Source organism: Scyliorhinus torazame, chromosome 11 (genome assembly GCF_047496885.1).
Source record: "Scyliorhinus torazame isolate Kashiwa2021f chromosome 11, sScyTor2.1, whole genome shotgun sequence".
Classification (NCBI taxonomy): Eukaryota; Metazoa; Chordata; class Chondrichthyes; order Carcharhiniformes; family Scyliorhinidae; genus Scyliorhinus; species Scyliorhinus torazame.
Genome location: NC_092717.1, coordinates 86,089,103 through 86,115,893, shown reverse-complemented (window position 1 = coordinate 86,115,893; position 26,791 = coordinate 86,089,103). Strand labels below are relative to the sequence as shown.

General features: G+C 49.0%; 1 long non-coding RNA gene across 1 annotated transcript in view; it reads left to right on the top strand.

Annotated features, from left to right (window-relative positions):
• The window catches only part of LOC140386002 (uncharacterized), a 160,527-nt gene extending 141,828 nt beyond the window's left edge, over positions 1–18,699 (top strand). Inside the window, exon 4 of the long non-coding RNA XR_011933524.1 lies at positions 17,810–18,699. This is a non-coding gene — a long non-coding RNA (uncharacterized lncRNA). The remainder of the gene's footprint in view (positions 1–17,809) is intronic.
• Positions 18,700–26,791: the final 8,092 nt, after the last annotated feature.

The following is a 26,791-nucleotide window of genomic DNA, read 5'->3' as shown; positions in this document are numbered from 1 at the left end:
GTCGGCAGGGTACCCCCAACTGGCGGCGTGTCCGCCTGGTTTCGTATGTGGGTCCCCATGGGATGGGGACAGACCGCTGCCTGGGATGCCGGTGATGGGGCCGGGTCAGCAGGTAGGGTTTGGACCGCCCGGTCAGGGGCAGGTCCAAGGGGGGTCAGTGGTGTATCCCCAGATAGCGGCGTCTCCTATATGGGTAGTTAGCCCGGGGACAGGGGGGCTACCCAACGGGGCAAGAGAGCTGGACAGTGGGGAGGAGGAGCAGGAACCCCAGGTAGGGCGGATGTGCCCTGTCAGACAAAGAAGGTATGGTCCCCCGGCGGGGATGGCAAACAGGGGACCGGTTGAGGGCGACATTATCGTTCCTCATGGGGCATCCGCGCTCAGGGGGATGGTGGCCCACGTTCCCAGACTAACTCCAAAGGGGGATCCGTCGCTGCATTTTATGGAGGTGGAACAGGCTGCCAACATCAATGACTGCGACGAAGGGGAGCAAATAAAGATGCTCCTGATAACCCTAGATGCCCAGCTATGCAGGACAGTGACCTCTGGGAATGGGGGAAGACCTGACACCTGGGCGGCAGCACAGACTGCTGTTCTGGAGGCAATGGGCTTGAATCTGGGGAGCCCTTTCATGAGGGTGGGGGAAACCAAGCAGCAACCAGGGGAATCTCCCACTATGTTCGCAGACAGGCTGTGGACTGTCTATGTGGAGGCGTGTGGGGCTCCCGCGGATAGGCAGAATTTAGATGAGAGAACAGCCCACTGGCTGAAGACCCTCGTAGCTAACTGTCTCCCTCACGTTAGGGCAAAGGCCGAACACTGGTTCGACCCGCAGAGTCCGGACCTTAATGAGGCAGAGGTCCTTAGGAAACTCACCCTTGCATATCGTAATGGGGAGAGGGGTGAGGACAAGCCCCTTAAGGGTAGGGTGCATGAAATCGCGCCAGCAGGCCCTAAGAGAGAGTGGAAGCATGTGGGCACCCGGACCTCCGACGAGAAACCGGTATGCTACGGGTGTGGGAAGGCCGGGCATTTCAAGAGGGAATGTAGAAACCCTAGCAAGCAGGAGAGGGCTCCCGCAGTAGAGAGTCAGACCCCGGCGGTAGGAGCAGCTGCCCCGGGAACCATCGAAATAAGTAAGATTTTAGCCCTTTTGCAAGGCTCAGGACAGGTGGCAATGGCAACGGGCCAGGGCCTGCCCGCACCCACACCACAAGAACCCGTATGACTACCCAGGGAGCAGCCTCAGGAAAAAGGGAGCGCAGGGGTAGTTCTAGCCCCAGACCCTGGTCCGGTCCAGGTGCAGGGTCCCATTCTGGAGGCTGCCTCAGGGGCTATTTGCAGTTTAAATCCCTTAAGGTGGGACCCATGCGAACGCCACATCAGTCAATTTAAATTGTTCCACCCCATAAGGACAAAAAAGAGCAAGGTGGGGGGAAGACGGGGGGTGGTAGTGGAGAAACCCCCCGTAGAATTAACGACGGTGGGGGAGGTCCCTGACTCCACGATCACACAACCGGTGACAAGGTGCTGTCCCGAAGGGGCAGTCCCAAAGAAACCGACCGTGCTGCAAGCACCCAGCCCAGGGACAGTAAGGATTCCCAAGCCCTTACCTGTGGGTCAGGTAGCCTGCCTTAGTATAGAGGCTAAGGAGGCGGAGGAAGTGAAGGTATCACCTTGGGCTTGGGAACCAGTCGGGGGACGAGGGAGCAATCGGGTCTCCAAGCCCCCGGTAAGATGGTCCCCATCACACCTCCCTGTCACCCGGTCCCGCAGTAAGGGGGCCCGAGTGGAAGGGAGCGATGAGGGATCACCGAACCCTGTTGGGAAAGGAGAGGCAAGGGGCAGCCCGAACCCCCGGGAGGGGACGGTCTGGCCCGAGCCATTGGACCAAACAGGTGAACTGCCCCAGTTTAGCGGGGCACAGTTTTAATTTGGCCACCCGGAGACGGGTGGCATTGTATATAGCATTCCCCCCCTGTTAGTTCTAATTAGTGTGTAGTTGTGTGTGAAGTATTTAGGATCGTGGGAACACAGAAGCGCCTGGTGCAAGGGTAAAATGATGAAGCACCAGGCACTAGGACCCTGGTGCAGCCGGGCTGTAAAACACAGAACCCCAGACAGGCTGCGGCAACTTCAAAGCAGGAGCTGCTGCTGCCACCGGATAGCGGCAGGCACTAGGACCCTGGGGAGCCGGGCTGTAAACACAGAACCCCAGACAGGCTGCGGCAACTTCAAAGCAGGAGCTGCTGCCGCCACCGGATAGCACCCATGCACTTCAAGGTAGGTAGGGCTGTAGAGGCAAGAATGTGTTTTGTTTTTACAGATGGGGCACCCGACGATGTGGAGTTTGCTGATCTTGGCGATGGTGGGACCGGGAGAACTCCGCAGAGGCGAGACAGAAGAGTCCTTCGACTGACCGGGTTAGGGTGACTGAGGGCAGGCGGGTGTGTTCAACCTGTGAGGGGGACGTTCCTTTGGGGAGACGGTGGTGGCCCAGGAAGCTGAGGCTGGACATGAGGGATCGGTCCTCGGACTGGGAACGGACTGGACAACACCTAACGGACCATCACGGGGTCACCGGGTAGGATCACCGTTTGCGGGGATAAGGGGTGGGCTTCTGACCAGGGCATTTATTTGTGTTCATGGGGATCTACCAAGGCATGTCCACAAGGGGCATTAATCACTTTTGTAAGGTGGTGGCAGAACCCAGGGAACGGGATAAATTGACCGCAGTGGGGAGGGATGTGTAACGCCCAGGGAAGGGATGACTGTAGAAGCTACCGAACTGCTGGTTCAGGTAAAGCGACCCCTGCCCACAGCCCAACCGATCGACCCTCACAACTGTCCGATCACCACCAGGGGGGAGCCTGAGAATGGTTTAGTGTTTGCCCCCACAAAGGAAATGTTGTACAGGGGGTACATTATGCTGCCGCCTCAGTTGGACTAAACCTTTCAGCTGCAGGTATCGACGATGGAGGATAAATGAAGAGCCCTCAACGGGAAGAAGCGAAGTGCAGCCAAGAAAGGAGGATCCTTGATGAAATAAACAGATGCAATTGTAAATAGTTGTATGGATTCGCGGGTCCCAGTTACTTGACTGGGATATATGTACAGGGACCCTTACGTTTGGGGTTCCGGTGAAATGTGTACTTGAGTGGGATATATGTACAGGGACCCTTACGTTTGGGGTTCCGGTGCAATGTGTATATGTTACTGTCTGCTTGAATTAAGTATGGTCTTGTCTTTCCCTTTCATTGAAATCAGGGGTAGCCTAGATTAAGGGAACTGTCTTGGGACTTGTAGTTTCGCATGTTGTTGGGGGGGGGACCTACGGTCCACACAAAAGGAAATAATTGCCCTTCACCTGTGTCGATACGGTCCAAGCAGGTAGGGACGTATCGAAGGGGCATCTGTAAGGTTTTCGGGCAATTCGGCCCTTTTGGAGAAACTCAGAGACTGTAAACTGACTTTCCAGGCAAGGGAACAGAACCAGTTTTCCCAGCAGGCTTGGCCCGCTGAGCTGAGTGGGGACATAAGCACATAAATATTTACAAACACCCCCCTAGGAGCTACAAGGAAGAAGGAGCCAGACAACAAGATAACATCAAGACACAGACAAAGGGGCACGGGAATACACAGGAGGCTTGCATGCAAGCAGGACAATGGGATGGTCATAGCCCCATGCAAATGTAAATGACCTGGCCTCCACCAGAGCAGAATCCAATCAACACCCCATCAACATAGCAGCATCTCCGGAGCAGATGGAAGTCTTTGAAAATCTTCAAGGGAGCTCAACCTCGTTATCTCAAAAAACAGACTGGAGGCGGACCTAGGGGAGGTACTCCCATCTCGACAGCTCTGACCGGCTCAAAGGGGGCGGGACCAGCGGGAACTTTAAATCTTACCTTTTTCAATGCAAAAGGGGCTGGCCGATCACAGGACAAAGCCAGGTAAAACAATATAAAAGGGGCTGTGTTTTCGATTGGGGCTCTCTTCGTTCCTGGCTCGACCTCTGCACCCCTGACTTGACCTCTGCAGCCTGTGACCGTAAGTAACCCGCAGCAGCTTGCGAAACTCCCTTGATTTTAATAGTGGTTGAGGCTTTGGGGAAGGGAACTTGTTTTGTGCCTTGTGATTTTGCTAAAACCTGTGTAACCGTAAGAATTTTCGTTGTGTCCGCTATATTACCTTTTGAATAGACTTAGTTGTATTAGAGCATAAGATTTTATTGTGTTTCTTCTGTTGATGATTTTGACCTGGGTTTTACAATAAACCTTGATTTGATGCTAATTGGAGTCGTTTAAATTCTTCAATCCTTCACCAGCGATCTTTGACCAAGTCATTGTTAAAAATACTCCCCACCTTAATTCCGGGTTCAAGAATCGAGGGTCATCTTGAGCGATTCACTCAGGACAGACTGCTGGTTAGGAAATAAACAGCAGTGTCCTATTCTCTCTCTTGGGAAAGCTACTCTAGTGGAGTAGGAACCGGGTGGGGGTTGTACCACCGGCAAGAGAGAGAATCACCTGGGTATTGGTAGGGGTCTGGAGATCTGTGTGATATAAGTCTCAGGCTGTCGGTTAGGAATAAACGGCAGGCTTGAATCAGTGCTCTCTTCAGTGGAAGTGTCCCAGTGCGACATCCCCTGGCCTCTGAAGTTTCAGTGCCAGCTGGAGAGAGACACACACAGATATTCAAACCCCAGATATCGGCCCAGTAGTGGAGTAACGGAGATGGGACCCTCTACAGTAGGTTAGGTGGATTGGCCATGATAAATTGCCCGTTAGTGTCCAAAGATTAGGTGAGATTACAGGGATAGAGCGGGGATTGGGTCTGTGCAGGGTAGCGTTTCAAATGGTCGGTGCAGACTCGATGGGCCGAATGGCCTTCTCCTGCACTGTATGGATTCTATGATTCTACTGTTGATACTGGAAATGAACTGAAAACAGAAAATGCTGAAGAAACTCAGCAAGTCTGGCAACATCTGTGGATGTGGAGATGCCGGTGTTGGACTGGGGTGAGCACAGTAAGAAGTCTTACAACACCAGGTTAAAGTCCAACAGGTTTGTTTCAAATATCTGTGGAGAGAGAAATATAGTTAACATTTTAAGTCTGTCTGACTTCTTCCTAAAGAGAGGACGAAATGTGATGGTTTGTATACTATTCAGAGGAGGGTGGAGTGAGTTGAGCAAAATAGGTCAGGGATATGTGGGAGCCCAGGAAAGATGTGTTAGGAAAGGACGTGTTAATGATAGTGTTAACGACTAAAGAAGGTGCTGATTGTGGCATTAAGATAAGACAGCAGAACTTTTCAACTTTTAATTCAGTTCATGATCAACAGAAGTCAATGTCATTTAGCATCCCATACAGAAATGCGTTTGCATCCAAAAATATTTGAGTAGATTCACAAGGGCATTTCCACAAATATCAGACATTTCAAATCCAATTAGACAAGAACTGAGTGAAAATGTTAGTTGAATCTTTTCTTCTGCCTAGAAATGTGATGAGAATGGAAAATAACAAATTCTGTCTCAGTCTATTACTTGACCAAGGTGATAAACTGTACTGTGTCTTACTGGTATGAACAGTTAGGCTGAAGTGAATATTTTGATGCAACAATGACAGCACTATGCAGAATTTAAATTGAACCAAGTTTAGGAGAAAAATTTCCAGCAAGGTTTGCTCCATTATAAATTTGGTGAAATAAACCGTAGCAATAAAATATTCAAGTTGTTGTTTTAGGATGGAATCAGAAGGTTTTATTTTTTTTAACAAACAATTTTATTGAGGTATTTTATGCATAGAGAAAAAGTGACATTGTACAGTACAAAAAAAAAAGTCAAGACACAAATTGAACATAGTGCAAACTACGGCTCTGTTCACGCACGGACCTGACTCAATATCCCCCTACTCTACTCTACTCTAGCCCTCCCGCTGACGCTTACTCCTCTGCGAAGAAGTCAATAAATGGCTGCCACCTTCGGGCGAACCCTAGTAGCGAACCTCTCACGGCGAACTTGACTTTCTCTAGGCCAAGAAAGCTCGCCATGTCCGATAGCCATAACTCAGCCCTCGGGGGCTTTGAGTCCCTCCATGCTAAGAGTTTTCATCGCTGGGCTACCAGGGAAGCAAAGGCCAGAACGCCGGCCTCTCTCTCTTCCTGGACTCCCGGATCCTCCGAAACTCCAAAGATTGCCACCTCAGGGCTCATTACCACCCCAGTTTTCAATACCCGGAACATGACATCTGCGAATCCCTGCCAATACCCCCTGAGTTTAGGGCACAACCAGAACATGTGTACATGGTTAGCCGGCCCTACGGCGCATCCAGCACACTTGTCCTCCAGCCTGAAGAATTTGCTCATCCGGGCCACCGACATGTGGGCCCGGTGCACGACCTTAAACTGGATCAGGCTGAGCCTGGCGCATGTTGCGGTCATGTTTACTCTGCTCAGGGCTTCTGCCCAGACACCGTCCTGCACCTCCCCCCCTAGCTCCTCTTCCCACTTCAGCTTCAGTCCTCGATCTGTGTATCCTCAGCTCCCATCAGCTCCTTGTAGACATCTGAGACTCTACCCTCTCCCACCTCTCCCCTAGAAACTACCCTGTCCTGCCTCCCCTTCGGCAGGAGACATGGGAAGGACGGCACCAGTCTGCGTACAAAATCCCGCACCTGCAAGTATCTAAAGTCGTTCCCTCTCGCCAGCCCAAATTTCTCCTCCAGCGCCCTCATGCTCGGAAAGCTCCCTTCCAAGAACAGATCCTCCATCCTCCCAATCCCCGCCCTCCTCCACAGTCGTTACCCCCCGTCCATGTTCCCCGGGGCAAATCGGTGGTTGCCGCAGATTGGGGTCCACACCGATGCTCTTACCTCCCCTACATGCCTCCTCCACTGGCCCCAGATCCGAAGAGCCGCCACCACTATTGGGCTGGTGGAGTACCGTGCCGGCGGAAACGGCAGAGGCGCCGTGACCAGGGCTGCTAAGCTAGTGCCCCTGCACGAAGCAGCCTCCATCCACTCCCAAACCGACCCCGCACCCACCATCCATTTCCTTATCATCGCTATGTTTGCCGCCCAGTAATAGTTGCTGAAGTTCGGCAACGCCAGCCCCCCTTCTCCTCTGTTCCTTTCAAGCATCACCCTCTTCACCCACGGGGACTTCCCTGCCCATATAAATCCCAGAATAATTTTATTCAACCTCTTAAAGAAGGACTGCGGGATAAAGAAATGAAATGAAAATGAAAATCGCTTAATGTCACAAGTAGGCTTCAAATGAAGTTACTGTGAAAAGCCCCTAGTCGCCACATTCCGGCGCCTGTTCGGGGAGGCTGGTACGGGAAGATGTTACGGGAAGATGGGGAGACACTGAAAAACAAACAAGAACCGCGGGAGAATCGTCATCTTAACAGTCTGCACTCTCCCCGCCAATGACAGCGAGAGCACATACCACCTTCCGACATTCTCTCTTACTCGTTCCACCAGTCGGGAAAGGTTGAGCTTATGCAACTTGCCCCAGTCCCATGCCACCTGAATCCCCAAATATCGGAAACTCTCCCCATTAGCCTGAATGGCAACCCCCTTCAGCCTACTCTCCTGCCCCCTTGCCTGAATTACAAACAACTCGCTCTTAGCCATGTTCAGTTTGTATCCGGAGAACTGGCCAAATTCCCTCAGGGTTGCCATAATACCGTCCATCCCCGCCATTGGGTCCGATACACATAACAGAAGATTATCTGCGTATAACGAGACTCTATGTTCCACTCCCCCCCGGACCAGCCCTTTCAAGCCCCGAGAAGCTCTCAGTGCAATTGCCAGCGGCTCTATGGCCAACGCAAACAGCAGTGAGGAGAGAGGGCAGCCCTGTCTTGTCCCACGGTGCAGTCTAAAGTAGTCCGATGTCGTCCTGTTCGTCCTTACACTCGCCTCCGGGGCCTGATACAATAGCCTAACCCAGTCGATGAACCCCGCCCCGAACCCGAACCGTCCTAGTACCTCCCACAGATAATCCCACTCGACCCGATCAAAAGCCTTTTCAGCATCCATGGCTACCACTATCACTACCTCCCTACTCTCCGGGGGCATCCTAATCACGTTGAGCAGCCTTCTTAGGTTGGCCACCAGCTGCCTCCACTTTACAAACCCGGTTTGGCCCTCCACAATTACATCCGGTACCCAGTCCTCAATTCTGGTCGCCAAAATCTTGGCCAGTAACTTGCCGTCTACGTTGATCAACGAGATCGGCCTGTATGACCCACAGGCCTCCGGGTTCTTATCCCGTTTCAGAATGAGCGAGATAGTGGCCTGCGACATCATCGGGGGTAAACTCCCTCTGTCTCTTGCCTCGTTAAAGACCCTGACCAGCACCTGCGCATGCGCGGCCCGGGAAGCAGCCATTCTCCGGCCATTTTCGGTGTAACCCGCAGGAGTTTCATGCGGCACCTGTGCTAGCCCCTCTCTGGTACCAGAATAGGTAAGGGGTTGTGCCGATTTTCCTGTTGTAAATCTCTTGCGGATTGTCCGTTCACGCTGGCACTTAGCCTCAGGAGCGGAGAATCCAGCTCTTAGCCTAAGGAATGGAGAATCCCGCCCCCTATCTCTAACCCCCATCCTTGGCTAAGGCAGCAGAAGTGCAACTTCACAAATTTACATCAGAATATGCCATTGTTATAACTCTTCTTTGATTAAGTGCACCCAGGTTGGTACAAACTGGGCACAGTGATCCCTGCACCTGAACAAGCAGTTATGACGCACACCCAGGAAAGGGGTCAATTGGGATTGGGCATCTGGGATAGCAGGACTGATTGGAAGGTGGGGAACTGGGGACGTATGTGGTCGGCTTATCAAGGTGGATTTCAACAGAGCCTCATGGTTTGAATGTGAGGCTTTTACCTCCCAGCTGTTCATTTAGGTGAATATATTTGAGAAACTAACTGATAGATTCAAGATAGTCCAACCTTTCACAAGAGGCTCCAAACAGATAAAAGCAAATTACTGCGGATGCTGGAATCTGAAACTAAAACAGAAAATACTGGACATCTCAGCAGGTCTGACAGCATCTGTGGAGAGAGTTGATTTCAAGCAGTTGATTTCAGATCATGAAAACATGATGTGATAAATGATGTCACCTCATCCCTCCTTTGGTTCTTTTGAAAATTACCATACTTCCCTGCCCTCTGGTTACTGATTCACCTGCCAAGGGAGACAGTTCCTCCCTAGTTTCTCAGAACGTTTCATGAGTTTGAACACCTCTATTAAGTTTTCTCTTGACCATCTCTGCCATAAGGAGAGTGACCCCAGGTTTTCTAGTTCTACATAACTGAAGTTCAAGGAACAGCTACTGCGTGTCCTTGATAAGTATGTACCTGTCAGGCAGGGAGGAAGTGGTCGAGCAAGGGCACCGTGGTTTACTAAAGCAGTCAAAACACTTGTCAAGAGGAAGAAGGAGGCTTATGTAAAGATGAGACATGAAGGCTCAGTAAGGGTGCTCGAGAGTTACAAGTTAGCTAGGAAGGACCTAAAGAGAGAGCTAAGAAAAGCCAGGAGGGGACATGAGAAGTCTTTGGCAGGTAGGATCAAGGATAACCCTAAAGCTTTCTTTAGATATGTCAGGAATAAAAGAATGACTCGGGTAAGAGTAGGGCCAGTCAAGGACAGTAGCGGGAAGTTGTGCATGGAGTCCGAGGAGATAGGAGAGGTGCTAAATAAATATTTTTCGCCAGTATTCACACAGGAAAAAGATAGTGATGTCGAGGAGAATACTGAGATTCAGGCTACTAGACTAGAAGGGCTTGAGGTTCATAAGGAGGAGGTGTTAGCAATTCTGGAATGTGTGAAAATAGATAAGTCCCCTGGGCCGGATGGGATTTATCCTAGGATTCTCTGGGAAGCTAGGAAAGAGATTGCTGAGCCTTTGGCTTTGATCTTTAAGTCATCTTTGTCTACAGGAATAGTGCCAGAAGACTGGAGGAGAGCAAATGTTGTCCCCTTGTTCAAGAAGGGTGTAGAGACAACCCCGGTAACTATAGACCAGTGAGCCTTACTTCTGTTGTGGGCAAAATCTTGGAAAGGTTTATAAGAGATAGGATATATAATCATCTGGAAAGGAATAATTTGATTAGAGATAGTCAACACGGTTTTGTGAAGGGTAGGTCGTGCCTCACAAACCTTATTGAGTTCTTTGAGAAGGTGACCAAACAGGTGGATGAGGGTAAAGCAGTTGATGTGGTGTATATGGATTTCAATAAAGCGTTTGATAAGGTTCCCCACGGAAGGCTACTGCAGAAAATACGGAGGCATGGGATTCAGGGTGATTCAGCAGTTTGGATCAGAAATTGGCTAGCTGGAAGAAGACAAAGGATGGTGGTTGATGGGAAATGTTCAGACTGGAGTCCAGTTATTAGTGGTGTACCACAAGGATCTGTTTTGGGGCCACGGCTGTTTGTCATTTTTATAAATGACCTGGAGGAAGGCGTAGAAGGATGGGTGAGTAAATTTGCAGATGACACTAAAGTCGGTGGAGTTGTGGACAGTGCAGAAGGATGTTACAAGTTACAGAGGGACATAGATAAGCTGCAGCGCTGGGCTGAGAGGTGGCAAATGGAGTTTAATGCAGAAAAGTGTGAGGTGATTCATTTTGGAAGGAATAACAGGAAGACAGAGTACTGTCCACTGTTGTGGACAGTGCAGAAGGATGTTACAAGTTACAGAGGGACATAGATAAGCTGCAGCGCTGGGCTGAGAGGTGGCAAATGGAGTTTAATGCAGAAAAGTGTGAGGTGATTCATTTTGGAAGGAATAACAGGAAGACAGAGTACTGGGCTAATGGTAAGATTCTTGGCATTGTGGATGAGCAGAGAGATCTCGGTGTGCATGTACATAGATCCCTGAAAGTTGCCACCCAGGTTGAGAGGGTTGTTAAGAAGGCTTATGGTGTGTTAGCTTTTATTGGTAGAGGGATTGAGTTTCGGAGCTGTAGTGTTGGGTACTCTGATACACAGACAAACCAACACGGTTGCGAATGGTACAATGCAGTTTTATTTCGATCAACTATTAATATAGTAAACTCTGGTACTCAGCACATGGTTAATGTCTGAGTGGCTGGCAATAAGGTCTGTGCCCTGAGCCGTCTCCTGCTCGAGTGCACAGGAAGTGTTATGTTCCCTGTTTTGTACTGTGTATGCTCTTGTCTGTGATTGGCTGCCGTGTTGTGTGCGTTGATTGGTCCGTTGATCTGTCCATCATTATGTATGTATGTATGTGCTGCGAAGTTCACCTGAATATCATGACAGGAGCTATGAGGTCACGTTGCAGCTGTACAAAACTCTGGTGCGGCCGCATTTGGAATATTGCATGCAATTCTGGTCGCCGCATTATAGGAAGGATGTGGAAGCATTGGAAAGGATGCAGAGGAGATTTACCAGAATGTTGCCTGGTATGGAGGGAAGATCTTATGAGGAAAGGCTGAGGGACTTGAGGCTGTTTTCGTTAGAGAGAAGAAGGTTAAGAGGTGACTTAATTGAGGCATACAAGATGATCAGAGGATTGGATAGGGTGGACAGTGAGAGCCTTTTTCCTCGGATGGTGATGTCTAGCATGAGGGGACATAGCTTTAAATTGAGGGGAGATAGATATAGGACAGATGTCAGAGGTAGGTTCTTTACTCAGAGAGTAGTAAGGGCATGGAATGCCCTGCCTGCAACAGTAGTGGACTCGCCAACACTAAGGGCATTCAAATGGTCATTGGATAGACATATGGATGATAAGGGAATATTGTAGATGGGCTTTAGAGTGGCTTCACACGTCGACGCAACATCGAGGGCCGAAGGACCTGTACTGCGTTGTAATTTTCTATGTTTTTTGTTCTATGTCCCTCACCCCCGATACCTTTCTAGTAAATCTCTTCTGATATTACTCATGTCATGATCACACGCAGTTTAATACATGTTCAATTACTGTCATAGGCCAACTGAAACTCATCAGATTGGGGCATTCAAAGAAGGAACAATATGGGACTGAATTAATATTATGGTGCAATGACGACTCAGTTAAGGATGTTACTGACTGGAAAAAAAATGAAGGTGGTCATTTTCTTTCATTTCTTGAACTTGTATTTTTTGAAATTTAAATGACAAAATATGGTAAGAGGATTGCACAAAAAGCAAGGCCAATAATTCATGAAAAGGGTTACAGGATAAATAACCACAGCTAAAGAGCAGACAGTGCCAGGAAAATCTTGACTTGTCATTGCATCAATTCAAGGGGAAACAACGCGTTTAATTGTTGCAGAACAAAGATGGGATTTTACTCACAAAATCAAAACTACGGACTGCATCTATACATGGGAAGGGAGAAGGAAAGATTCTAATGCAGCTTAGTAATCAAAAAGCTTTCTACTTTTTATTGCAGGATTAATCATTAAAGCTATCAAATAGCACAGCGGCTACACAGCACCAGGGAACCGGGTTTGATTCCCGGCTTGGGTCACTGCCTGTGCGGAGTCTGCACGTTCACCATGTGTCTGCGGGGGTTTCCTCCGGGTGCTCCGGTTTCCTCCCACAAGTCCCGAAAGATGTGCTGTTAGTTGAATTGGACATTCTGAATTCTCTTTGTGTGTCAGAACAGGCGCCGGAATGTGGTGACGAGGGGATTTTCACAGTAACTTCATTGCAGTGTTAATGTAAGCCTACTTGTGACAATAATAAAGATTATTATTATTAAAAAATAGTAAAATATCACAGAGATTAAATGGGCAAGGGCAAGTCTAACTACTGTAGACATTGCTTATTGGCTGGGACAGCAAATTCTGGGCCATTGTCACTCACTGTTAATACCGCAAACATTTTTAAGGATGAGTTCTGTACATCCTTTAGGAAGTCTCGTTCTTTTTCTTTCATTAATTCTTCCATGTCCCAATCAATGATGTGGTAATTCAAAACTCAGAGAACAATAATTTGGTCAATCCTACTTGTAAGAGGGGGACAAATTAATAAGATTTAATTACACCCATATATTAGGGCAATAAATAATTATAGTCTTCTAATGGGCTCTTAGGGACTTAAAACATTTTTTTATAGTGCAGTATGCGCTTCGGCTCCTGAATGGAGACAGCTTGTTGGGCCATCCATCCAACATGTAGGCAGGGTGTCAGAAAAGGGGTGCGAATGAGGAAGTGTGGGTGCTTAGTGGGAAGCACTGGTTTTAATATGGCTTGGAGAAGTATTCCTGCTACTCCTTGACGATCAAAGGTATGTTTTTTAAAATTCACCTTTATCCATGAGGCAACTGCCTGAGTCAGGCACCATCAAACGATCACGGGGCACAATCAAAACAGTAACTCCTCCTGGCCAGTGGAAAGGAACATCAAGCAGTGTCAAAATGGGCAACTATCCCAAATTCAGCAATTACCCACCCATCCAATGAGGAAAGTTACGCCCTCTCCAAAGATTCACAGCTTTCATTTTTCCCCTTTTCCATTCTCCATTATATTCACTTCATACATGCAGTTGTCAGGAATAAAAGGCAGCAACGTGAAAATGTAATCAGATGCATTTTTTAAAAATCAGAATATTTTTATTGTAATGTAGAATGAAATATGAAACAGCATTGTGAGGACATGCAAGGTTAAAGTTTGAATGATTTAAGCTATGTATTTCAGAATCAAATTACCATGTCACGTAACATTCAGAAGCAATGCTATAATTGGGTAAATGGCAAAATGTTTGCAGTCTAACTGAGCATTACCTGAACGATGTTTGAAATACTTTGCGATACGACAAGATGGGGATTTGTTTCATTGGCTTTGTCATTAACAAACTCTGGATAAAGAACAAAATGCAACGTCCCTCTGAGATGAATGGAATGTGAAATGTAGCTAACCTTAACCAGCATTTAAATGACCGCACAATGACATAACACGTCAAAGCCATTGGACATTTTCGATGATAATACAAGACCACTGGTGCAGAAACAATGAATGTTGTTCAACAGATAGGTAGTACTGTTTCATGTTTTCTCCAGTGAACAGGAATAATGCATGTCAGAAATCTTAAGTCACTGCTTTGGGCTCATGGCTCCACTTCACATTGTGGTTGACTTTACAGTCAACCACTGAGATTCACTGTATATATATATATACAGTTCGCTTCCAAATCAAAAATCCAACCGAGGATTTAAATTATTTGACCCAACCTCAGGTTTTAAAATAGTTTAAAATGGCGCTGTGACCATTGCCCCTTGTCACACGAAAATAAAATAATCAATGGAATGCTCATCAAGGGCGGCCCAGTAGCACAGTGGTTAGCGCTGTTGCCTCATAGCGCCAGGATCCCAGGTTTGATTCCCGGCTTGGGTCACTGTCTGTGCGGGAGTCTGCACGTTCTCCCTGTGTCTGCGTGGGTTTCCTCCGGGTGCTCCGGTTTCCTCCCACAAGTCCCGAAAAACATGCTGTTAAGTCATTTGAACGTTCTGAATTCTCCCTCTGTGTACCCGAACAGGCGCCGGAATGTGGCGACTAGGGGCTTTTCATTGTAACTTCATTGCAGTGTTAATTGCCTGCTTGTGACAACAAAGATTATTATTACTATTATGATGTTATCATTTGATAAATATTTCCACCTTGCTATTAAGTTCCTCTTGGCATTGTAACCCAACTGGTTTGCACTGAAATCCAATTACTAGTTTTGTTGCTAATTTCGGATGGCATGCTGGATACAGCTGGATAAAGAAAATCTTTATTCAGACTCACAACACAGATAAAAAGTTTGTGGTCACATAACATGCCAAGGCTAAAGGCAAAACACTGATATGTTAGTTTCAGGTTTACTCTGCATATATAATTAAATAAAGTAGCAGACATTAAATAGTTATTATGAAACGGGGATACACAATAGGTTCAGGATAATAGTTCTCCGAAATCAGTGTCAGAATGTATCTAAATCCTGGAGCATGTGTTCACTACAGTGAAAACAGCAAAACCCAGATCTGAAACCAAGTGCTCACGTTAATCATTACTCATACGGAAGTGGAGGTCACTGGACTCTCAGCAGTCATTTTAATTTTCAGTAATATCACCACAGGAGTGGTTGGTTTGACAGACTAAAAGGCACTTTCGTGCCAGGATAAGTGACAGCTACTTACTTTCTAATTGTCTGAAGAATCTCCATTCTGTCAGTGACCTATACTTTATTCAACTTTACCCATTTACATGGCTCCTCATTTGGTGTCGGAGCTTTTTAGTTGTCTTATAGCAAAAATGCTATGGATGCTGGAAATCTGAAATAAAAACAGAAAGGTACTCAGCAGGCCTGGCAGCATCTGCAGAGAGAGAGAGAGAAACAGAGTTCGTGGGTTGGATTCTCCGATTTTGAGGCTATGTGCCCACACTGGTGTGGGATCAGTGGCGTTTAATGACAGCAAAATGGCGTAAAACGGCCACAGATCCTCCATTTGGCTGGGGGCTAGCATGAAGGCAGCATAGTGCTCCTGGATCTAGCTGCCGATATGGCCCAGAGAATTGCTGGGTCCGTGGCCGTGCATGCGGCGGCCTTCAGCGGCTGCATCGTGCAACATGGTGCTGGCCGCTCACGGACCCGCCCTGCAAAATAGTGGCCCCCCCCCTGGCCGGCACCCCAGACCACTCCCCAACAGTGCCCCTGCCCCTGGCAACGTCCCCCCTACCCGCGGATCGGCCCTCCCCCGACTGCGGCGACTGAGTCCGCAGCCGCCACACCAAGTTTCCAATGGATGAGACCCTGAGAGACCCATGCTGTCGGGAATTTGGCCGGTCAGGGGCGGAGCATCGTGGGGGGGGTAGTCCCAGGCAATGTCCTGAGTCCGTCAGTACGGCGCGCGGCGTACTCAGAGAGTACGCCACTTTGATGGGGGCGGAGCATCGCAAAAGCGGTGCCGCCCTCGATTCGGTCAAGAACGGGGATTCTCTGGCTGATCGCCGAATGCCATTCCGGCGTCAGCAACGGGAGGATCCTGCCCAATGTTTCCAGTCGGGATCTGTAGTAATGGGATTACAGGGGGCAGTACCTGCGCTATGCTCTGGGTAGTAAGATCATGACAAGCCTGTAAGCATCTCAATATATGTTACCAATAAAGGTTACGTTTGTTTACACCAAGCCTGCTCCTACCTCAAGTTATCACATGACCTTGCACCAGAACCGGAAAAGGTTAGAAATGTATTAGATTTCAAGAGTGATGAAATGGGGGCGAATGGGAAAGAACAAAAGTGAAGGCCTGTGATAGGGTAGAAGACAAGAGTGTTAAGTTCCTCACCCCTATTCAGCTCCCTGTTTAACGCTTTGCTCCTTCCATCCCAACTGTTATAAGTCCCAAAACCTATCTCCTTGCTTTATCTTTATCTTTATCTTTAGCTAAATATTTATCTCTTGGCCCATCTCTTGCATATGTATGAACATACGAATTAAGAGGAGTAGGCCACTCGAGCCTGCTCTACTGTTCAATAAGATCATGGCTGATCTGATTATAACCCCAACCCCAATTGCTGCCTACTCCCAATAACCTTTCACCCCCTTGTTAATCAAGAATTTATCTAGATCTGCCTTAAAAAATGCAAAGACTCTGCTACCACTGCCTTTGGAGGAAGAGAGTTCTAAAGACTCAAGTCCCTCTGAGAGAAAACATTTTTTCTTCATCTCTGTCTTAAATGAGAGACCCCTTGAACGGGATTCTCCATTGGCCGACGACAAAATCGCAAAACGTGTTTGGCGGAGAATCGGTTTCAATGCCAAAATCGTGGCGGGTGCCAATTTGACAGCAAATCGCAATTCTCCGTCACCTCAGCAGCGGCGTCAATGCGGTCCGGAATGCACGTACAGTAAACACCGTTTACATGTCATTTGAATATATTCAAGAGGCGGCTGGATATTGCACTTGGGGAGAATGGGATCAAAGACAATGGGGAGAAAGCAGGATTAGGCTACTGAGTTTATGATCAGCCATGATCGTGATGATTGGAGGAACAGGCTTGAAGGGCCAAAAGGCCTCCTCCTGCTCCTATCTTCTATATATCTATGTGTCTATTAGCAAGCCCGCCCCGGTATTCTCCGGGGCCTCCGCGATTCTCCACCTCCGATGGGTGAATTCCCAAGGGCACCGTTCACTTGTGTTTTTAAAAATTGTGAAATCGGTGTGGTGGCTGATAAAGGAGAGAGAGAGAAGATACGACACAGAGAGTCGCAACCATGGGTTGCTGGGCTGGACACTGGCTGGGCGGGGCTGGGATGGGGCCCTGCCAGGGCCGGGGGAGGGAGGGGTGACGGAGAAACAGGCCAAGTAGCCGGGGTCACCCCCCACAGGACTGGAGCGGTGTCCAGTCATGGCCCGCCATTGCCCTGGCCTGCAAGGCACCCATCCAGCTGCACACCCCATTGAACATCTACCTTGGCTCCTAGTTCTGCAGAGCAGCACCAGCCGTTTGGGAGTCACCATCCCTGCACCCCACACTCTGTCATATAACCCCCCCCCCCAACCTGCCATCACCCCTGGCAGCCAACCCAGGGCAGCACCCACAGAAGCCCCTACAGGGGTGCCGGGTGAGATCACAGAGCATACCGCCGGCAAGAGCTGTGGCGGCCGACGGTATCCTGGTTTTCGGGACGGGCGCCAGGGCCAGAGGACGAAGGGTGTTGAGCATCAACGAGGCCATGGATGCTAGGATGGGGGGGTCATGCGGGGGCAGAGTCCAGAGTGCCAACCAGGACCATCGTGCAGCCTGTTGAACCTATTTGGGCACAGGAGTACGCATCGAGCTAACATGTTGTCCTTTCATCCCCTGCAGACAATGGATATTGGAATTCAACTAGCAATGGTAGCCTTTCTGCTAGTCACCGCACCCCTGGGGGTACCCTGCGGCTGTACGAGCGGGCGCTGCTCGAGGAGGAGGGGGGGAACTGCAGCAGTGGAGCATGCTGGAGAGGAACAGGTGGCAGCAGCCCAGGATAGAGAGCGAGCTGCAAAACAGACCGAGGAGGATGAGGTGCCAAGGAGACATCGCATGAGGCCTCATGTGTGCCGACAGCGCCCGTCATTCGAGGACCTGCCGGACCAGGCATGCAGTTCTGCCCCCACAACCCAAAGATGTGCAGGTTAGGTGGATTGGCCACGCTAAATTGCCCCTTAATTGGAAAAATTTAATTGGGTACTCTTAAGTGTAAAAAAATAATACAGCCTGCCCATCCAGGTATCTGTCTAGTAAAGTGACATGCCTTAGAACATTTTGTTGTGTTAATGATACTACATAAATACAAATAGTTGTTGACCCAATGATGCACAAGCAGTACAACGGCAACGTTGCATTACTTCACAGGATATTGATCATCTATCGCTCTCCGACTTTAATCCTGTTCTTAACTTGATACTTCTTACTACAGACTATTCGCTACATTTCTTACTGCATAACAATGGTTATTATCATAAATGCCGTAGGTTGAACTAATGCAAGGTTGACTAAGATTCAGTCAAAGCTAAGTTTCCTGATTTCTGACTCAGAATGGAAAGGTTCATTTCTTTCATTCGCACAACTTACTGATTAAAATGCCATGCAGTAATTGTTTCCTTTTCCTCCGAGGTGACAAATTACCTAATTATGAAGAAAAAAATGCTATGTTGCTGAATTCCAGTGTGTGAATATTACTAATTGCTCTATTAAACTTTACATTTGCCTCACAATTTGTATTACACTTTATAATTCCTGCCTCAAAAATTGTACTCCTGTCTTTCCCTGTTCCAAATTCAGCTTACGTTAAAAAAAAATTCTTAACGTACCATCTGGCTCACAGAATCCTTACAGTGCAGAAGGGGGCCATTCGGCCCATCAGGTCTGCACCGACCCTCCCAAAGAGCACCCTACCTAAGCCCACGACCCTACCCTATCCCCATAACTCAGTAACCCCACCTAACCTTTGGACACTAAGGGCAATTTAGCGTGGCCAATCCACCTAACCTGCAGATCTTTGGACTGTGGGTGGAAACCGGAGCACCCGGAGGAAACCCACGCAGACACGGGAGAATTTGCAAACTCCATACAGTCACCCGAGGTTTGAATTGAACCCGGGTACCTGGAGCTGTGTAGCAGCAGTGCTAGCCACTGTGCCGCCCCTTCAGGGATTGATGGCTTGGCTGCTGTGCACCTAAGAATGCACAGCAAATCTCAACAACAACTTATATTTATCTATATTTTTTTATAAATTTAGAATACCCAATTATTTTTTTCCAATTAAGGGACAATTTAGTGTGGCCAATCCACCTACCCTACACACCTTTGGGTTATGGGGGTGAAACCCATGCGGTCACGGGGAGAATGTGCAAACTCCACACGGACAGTGACCCAGGGCCGGGATTCGAACCCAGGTCCTCAGCGACGTAGGCAGCAGTGCTAACCACTGTGCCGCCGTGCCGCCCATATTTATATTTATACTGTACCTTTAATGTAATGAAACTTCCCAAGCTGTTGTTCATCAGCATTAAAACATATAAATGACACAGAACCACGTAAGGAGATATTCGGGTTGGATGACCAAAAACTCATCAAAGGAGTAAGTTTTGAGGAGTGTCTTAATGGAGGAAAGCAAGGGAGAGAGGCAAGAGGCAATGACCTGTTCAAGGACTGTGGAGAGGAAATTAAGTTCTGAGATGGGTTAGTTTGCAAGGACCGTGGGTTTACGGGTTGTATTCCAGAGCTTGGATCTTCGGTAACTGATTGCACATCTACTAAGTGTGGTGAGATGCATGAGGGGCCACAATTAGAGAAGTGTAGATATCTCAAAGGGTTTTAGGGATGGAGGAGATTACAAAGATAGTGAAGCCGGGAAGGGATTGATCAGGATTTTAAGTTCAAGTTGTTCATTGACTGGGAAGTACGTTATGAAAACAGAGGTGATAGGGAAACATGCCTTGCTGTAAAGTGAAGACACAGACAGCAGAGTTTTTGGTGACCTCAAGTTTATGCAGGGTAGGGTATGGGAGACCACCCAAGAGTGTGTTGGAGAGATCAATTAAGAGGTAATGAAGGTATGAAATAGGGTGTCAGTAATAGATAAACTGAAATGGTAAAGTTAGTCGATGTTACAAAGGTGTAAATAGGTGGTTTTAGTGATGGCATGAACATGAGGTCGGAAATTCGGCTCCAAATCAACTGTGAGACCAACGTTATGAACAGCTGCCTCAAACTCAGACTGTTGCTAAGGAGAGGGATGGAGTTAATAGCGATTGGAGTGGAGGCTGAAAATGGTGGCTTTGGGATTCTCACCATATAATTGGAGGAAAGTTATGCTCACAAGTGCCAGATGTCAGAAAAACAGTTTGTTACATTAGGTACAGTAGAGGAGTCAAGAGAGGTGGTGGTGCTGGTGGGAGGGATGGGGGTGGGGCAGTTGGGGGCAAGTACAGTTGTATGTAGTAGTATTAGGGTCTGGGAATGAAAGGGTGAATGTGGGATTAGTGAAAGTACTGCGCATGGTATGATGTAAAAGAATACATGACCCTGGTCTAGAGGACAATCTTGTACTGGACAGAAATGTGTGTAGAAGCAAGCATGGAGAGAGCTGCCAGTTTAGATCTAATACTATAAATATGTAGATAGTTATTAGTAGTTATTAAACACTTACTGTTGAATAAAACAAGACTTGAAACCTCTGTGTGAGATTGAATGAACTGCACACAGCATCCTACAATTTGATGGCAGTGATCAGAACAACCAAGGACCTCCAAAAAGCTAGAGAAGAAATTTAAAACCTGGAAGATTGAAAAAACAGAAGCATTCTGACCTGGTAAAAAGCAGCAGAAGCGAAGGCACAGATGAAGATTTCCAGAAAAAACCTCCAAAGCATGAGTGGAAACAAAAGGCAGAAATAAAACTCAACACAGCACAAAACTCCATGAAATATCATGGAACGGGCTGATGCCGGAATCGGGAAATGCGATTGGGCAGAGAATCGATTCTGATACTGAAATCGTGGCAGGCACCAGTTTCATGCCAAATTGCAATTTTCAGATGCTATGACAGCGGCATCAATACGTTCTAGAACACACGTACAATAAACGCTGTTGGCATATCATGAGCGGGCCTGACATGGGTTTCTCCAGGGCTTCCCCAATTCTTCGCCTCCACTGGAGGGAATTCGCAACAATGAGGTCCACTTGTTGGACCTGGTTGGGCAGTGGAGTATGCACCAAGCTAACATGTCGGTCTTTCAACCCCTGTATAAAATGGATATTGAAATTCCACCAGCGATGGTGGCCTTCCTCCGAGTCGTTGCAGCCCTGGGGGATGCCCTGTAGTTGTACAAGCTGGAGCTACTCGAGCAGGAGGAAGCTGCATCAACGCAGCATACCTCAGAGCAACAGGAGGCAGCCACTGAGGATGGAGAGCCGGACACCGGCCGAAGAGGAGAATAAATAAGCCAGCAGTGGCTGCTTAGCAACTGGGACCTTGTAAGGTAGAGAAGTTTTTAATTTTAGTTTAGCTAATTGTATTCCAGATGAAGATAGGTAGTGAGCGAGAAGGCAGTGCTCACAGCTTTGCTACAAGCAGTTGGTTTAGAAAGCTAGAGAGGGTACATCTCTCTCAGCTTTGCTAGGACAAAAGCCATACCATGGAGTAATGGTTAAGTAAAGAAGTAGAGATCTGGGGCCAAATTCTCCATTGCTGAGACTAGGTGTTGACGCCGGGGGTGGATTCTACAACAGCAAAACTGTAGCTGCATGCACATGGACCAATTCAACAACTGTTCAGGAGCTAGCACCAGCACCATGTTGAACACCATCAATTCCAATGGGAAATGGTGCAGGATTCACCAGGTGCACAACTGACATGCAGGAGACTGACAAGCTGCAGCTGCATATACACACTTCATTCCCCACACACACCATCCCAGCCAACAAGAAGACAATGAGGAGAGTGGCACCCCGTTTCATCATGCTCCAGACCCTGCTAGATGCCTTGGAGAAGAGGTGGGCAGGTGCCCTGGCTACTGAAGTCAACAGCTACCCACCCCCTAGGCTGCATGTGTCGGACTGTCTAACACTGTGCAATTTCTGATCCCCCCACTGGCCCCAGGAGAAGGCCGCCGATAACTGGTGGGAATGACAGTAGGCTAGAAGGGGACCGCTGGACCTGCAGCCCCTCACCGCAGCAGAGCAGAAGGCCATGCATGTTGGCACAAAGAAAGGCCAGTCGCTGGGGTGGAGGTCGGCATGGGCGATGAAGTTGTAGTTCCCAGTGTCACATGTGTCAACCCCCCAACACTGCCCAGATCCTCATCACCACTTCCGTCCCCCTCCATACCACCCTCAGAAGCACAACACCCCCAACACCCCACCCTCCTTATTTTTCAGTTCTACCCATATAGACTCAGTGGGCGAACCCTTGGATATATCCTCTCTCTGCACTGTCATCATAGAATCATAGAATTTACAGTGCAGAAGGAGGCCATTCGGCCCATCGAGTCTGCACCAGCTCTTGTAAAGAGCACCCTACCCAAGGTCAACACCACCACCCTATCCCCATAACCCAGTAACCCCACCCAACACTAAGGGCAATTTTGGACACTAAGGGCAATTTATCATGGCCAATCCACCTAACCTGCACATCTTTGGACTGTGGGAAGAAACCGGAGCACCCGGAGAAAACCCACGCACACACGGGGAGGATGTGCAGACTCCGCACAGACAGTGACCCAAGCTGGAATCGAACCTGGGACCCTGGAGCTGTGAAGCAATTGTGCTATCCACAAGGCTACCGTGCTGCCCATGGTGTTGTCCCTAATCAAAAAGCAACTCCCCCTCCTCTTCTATTTTTCCTATAGCATCTGTATCCCGGAACATTGAGCTGCCAGTCCTTTTCATAGAATTTACAGTGCAGAAGGAGGCCATTCGGCCCATCAAGTCTGCACCGGCTCTTGGAAAGAGCACCCTACCCAAGGTCAACACCTCCACCCTATCCCCATAACCCAGTGACCCCACCCTACACTAAGGGCAATTTTGGACACTATGGGCAATTTAGCATGGCCAATCCACCTAACCCGCACATCTTTGGACTGTGGGAGGAAACCGGAGCACCCGGAGGAAACCCACGCACACACGGGGAGGATGTGCAGACTCCGCACAGACAGTGACCCAAGCTGGAATCGAACCTGGGACCCTGGAGCTGTGAAGCATTTGTGCCATCCACAAGGCTACCGTGCTGCCCCAGCTTTAGCCATGTTTCCGTGACAGCTATAATATCCCAGTCCCATGCACCTATCCATGCTTGGAGTTCAACTGCCTTGCCTCTTGCATTGAAATAAATGCAGTTTAATCTGTTGCTCTGCCTTCCACTTTTTTCCTTACTAGCTTTTGTTTCTATCCCTTCTTTGCTACCCTCTGACATCCTGAATTGGTTCCCATCCCTCTGGCATATTAGTTTAAACCCTCTCCATTGCTTCACAGCACCAGGGTCCTGAGTCCGATTCTCAGCTTGGGTCACTGTCTGTGCGGAGTCTGCACGTTCTCCCTGTGTCTACGTGGGTTTCCTCCGGGTGCTCCGGTTTCCTCCCACAAGTCGTGCTGTTAGGTAATATGGACATTCTGAATTCTCCTTCCGTGTACCTGAACAGGCGCCAGAATGTGTCAACTAGGGGCTTTTCACAGTGGCTTCATTGCAGTGTTAATGTAAGCCTGCTTGTGACAATAAAGATTATTATTAATCAGATGTCACCTGACTGACCTCTGACGCCACCTGCTGGTGGGAGTTTGTATTGCTGAGCACGTGCACTATTATTCACAGGCTATTAACAGAGTATCGGCGGGAATCTGAGATGCCAGAAAGCCTGGTTGAATCTCGGGAATACACAACAATTACCTTGACTTGATTAAGGCCAATTATTTCCAATTTCCGATTTCAGGACAAGCCCAGACTTGCCCTGGCTTCCCTGTCTCTGACCAGTGCGTTCGAACCTGGCCTGTTTAAATTCGCATCAGGCCTGGCTGAAGGTTGTTGGCTGTTGTTTAATTTAAAGAGTCCAATTCTGTGTCGGGCCTACGATTCAGGCCATTAGCCATCTGGCCACAGTGGTCATCAGGGTGAGGGCTATGTTGTGTACATTTTTCCACACTTTATTTAGTGATTCATATAGTGTGTCCCTGCGGCATGTCCATTTTTGATCTCCAGCTAAAGCAGAAGATGGTTCAGGGAACCCGCACAATGTTGGAGCAGATTATGGGTCAGACTTGTGGCATGTGGAGCAACACCAAGAGTGTTTTCTACCTGATGATCAGGTTATTACTTGCAACAGAGAGGGATCATCACTCACAAGCCTAGCTTCTGTTTCACCATGCTTACCTGCTCCTCTAGTTTTTGATCCACTCCCAAGCTCCTTTGAACAATATCTCCAGCACCTTTGGATCATCTGACTTGACAGCGAACAAATGGTTGATCGGCTCAGCTCCCAGAGAACTTGGAACATGGCTTCGCTCTTGCCATGGTTTCTTTGGCGACTGAGACCCATTCGAACTAGCAGCAGATCTGAGCGGAAGATGGCAATGTCATCCATTTAGATGCTTTGAACTGAGTTTGTCTGATTACTGGGATTGTTACCCCATGTTGCCTGCATTATTCATGATTGACTCAGATAAACGGTTCAGGCAGCAGATGAACAAGACTTGGGAAAGGGGTAGCCCACCTCCAGATCTGCCAGGTTGTGGTGGTATGCATGAGGGGTATTACGGTATCCTGTGATGCCGAGAGGCTATTGGTGGATAGACGCTGGGTCCCGATTGGAGCAGCCGCCTACTGGCTCCACCCAGTAAGGCGGAGTATAAGAGCCCGGGTTCTCCCAGCAGCCGTATTCTGTAACTGTGCTGCTCAGGAACAAGTTTGCGTAATAAAGCCATCGATTGACTCCTTCTCATCTCGTCTCGTGAGTGATTGATTGTGCTGCAATTTATTATCCAGACTTTAAAGAACATGGAGCTCCGAATCACTCCGGAGTGTCTGCGAATCAGCCCCCACGCGGCAAACTCAGCGGCGACTTTTAAACAGTGGTTAGCATGTTTTGAAGGATACCTCCGAACGGCCACCTGCGTACCTACAGAAGACCAGAAAATGCTGGTCCTGCATTCCAGGGTGAGCCCGGAAATCTACACTCTCATAGAGGACGCGGATGATTTCCAGGCGGCGCTCGCCATGCTGAGAGGAATCTACATTTGGCCCATCAACCAGGTCTACGCACGCCACCAGCTCGCGACGAGACAGCAAATCCCCGGGGAATCGCTGGACGAATTCTACAGTGCGCTGTTAATACTGGGGAGAAATTGCAACTGCCCACCGGTTTCGGCTAATGAAACATACTGATTCGGGATGCTTTCGTGACAGGTATGCTCTCGTCCCCAATTCGCCAGCGATTGCTGGAAAGAGACTCACTAGGCCTCAAGGAGGCACGGGCCCTCGCTGCCTCGCTCGATGTGGCATCGCAGAATGCCCGTGCCTATGCCCCCGACCGCACAGCAGCCCCTTGAGCACCGTGGACCCCCGCCACGACCAAACCCCCAGCACACCCCGCCCCCCCTGCAGGCCTGTGCTGCCAGAGCGCCAGATCACCCGGGGGGGCCCCGCTCCTACTTCTGTGGACAAGCGAAACACCACCGACTGAGCTGCCCGGTCCGCTCAGCCCTCTGTAAAGGGTACGGCAAAAAGGGGCACTTTGCAGCAGTGTGCCAGGCCCGGGGGGTCGCCGCAATCTCCGGGGGAGAACCAGGACCCCAACCTCAACCCCCCCCAACGATCCATGTGCGGCCAACGGGTCCGGACTCCATGCGGGAGGGATGGGTGCCACCATTTTGTGCTCCTCCGGCCACGTGCGATCAATGGGCGGCGCCATCTTGTCCACCCCCGACCGTGTGCGACCCGTGGACGCCGCCATCTTGGCTGACGGCTAAGGACCCTGGGGAAAACGCCCCGATGCAGCAACAGTGACTGGCTTCGGTGACCCTGGACCAGTCGCGGCCCCGAACGCTCTAAACGGCAACAACGACAGTACTCATAAACGGGTACGAGATGCCCTGCCTGATCGACTCTGGGAGCACGGAGAGTTTTATACATCCCGATACGGTAAGACGCTGTTCCCTTCTGATCCACCCGAGTAATCAAAAGATTTTCCTGGCAGCAGGATCCCATTCTGTAGAGATCAAAGGGTTCTGCATCGTGAACCTCACAGTGCAGGGGAGGTAGTTCAAGAACTACCGGCTTTACGTCCTTCCCCACCTCTGCGCTGCCACTCCTGGGGTTGGATTTTCAGTGCAACCTTCAGAGTTTAACGTTTCAATTCGGCGGCCCTATACCCCCACTCACTATCTGCAGCCTCGCGACCCTCAAGTTCGACCCGCCTTCCCTGTTTGCGAACGTCACCCCGGATTGCAAACCCATCGCCACTAGGGGCAGACGGTACAGCGCCCAGGACCGAACCTTTATCCGGTCAGAAGTCCAGCGGCTGCTGAGGAAAGGCATAATCCAGGCCAGCAATAGTCCCTGGAGAGCTCAGGTGGTAGTTGTAAAGATCGGGGAGAAGCAGAGGATGGTCATAGACTATAGTCAAACCATCAATAGGTACACGCAGCTGGATGCGTACCCTCTCCCCCGCATATCCGACATGGTCAATCGGATTGCACAGTACAAGGTCTTTTCCACAGTGGACCTTAAGTCCGCCTATCACCAGCTCCCCATCCGCCCGAGCGACCGCAAATACACTGCTTTTGAAGCAGATGGGCGGCTCTATCACTTTTTAAG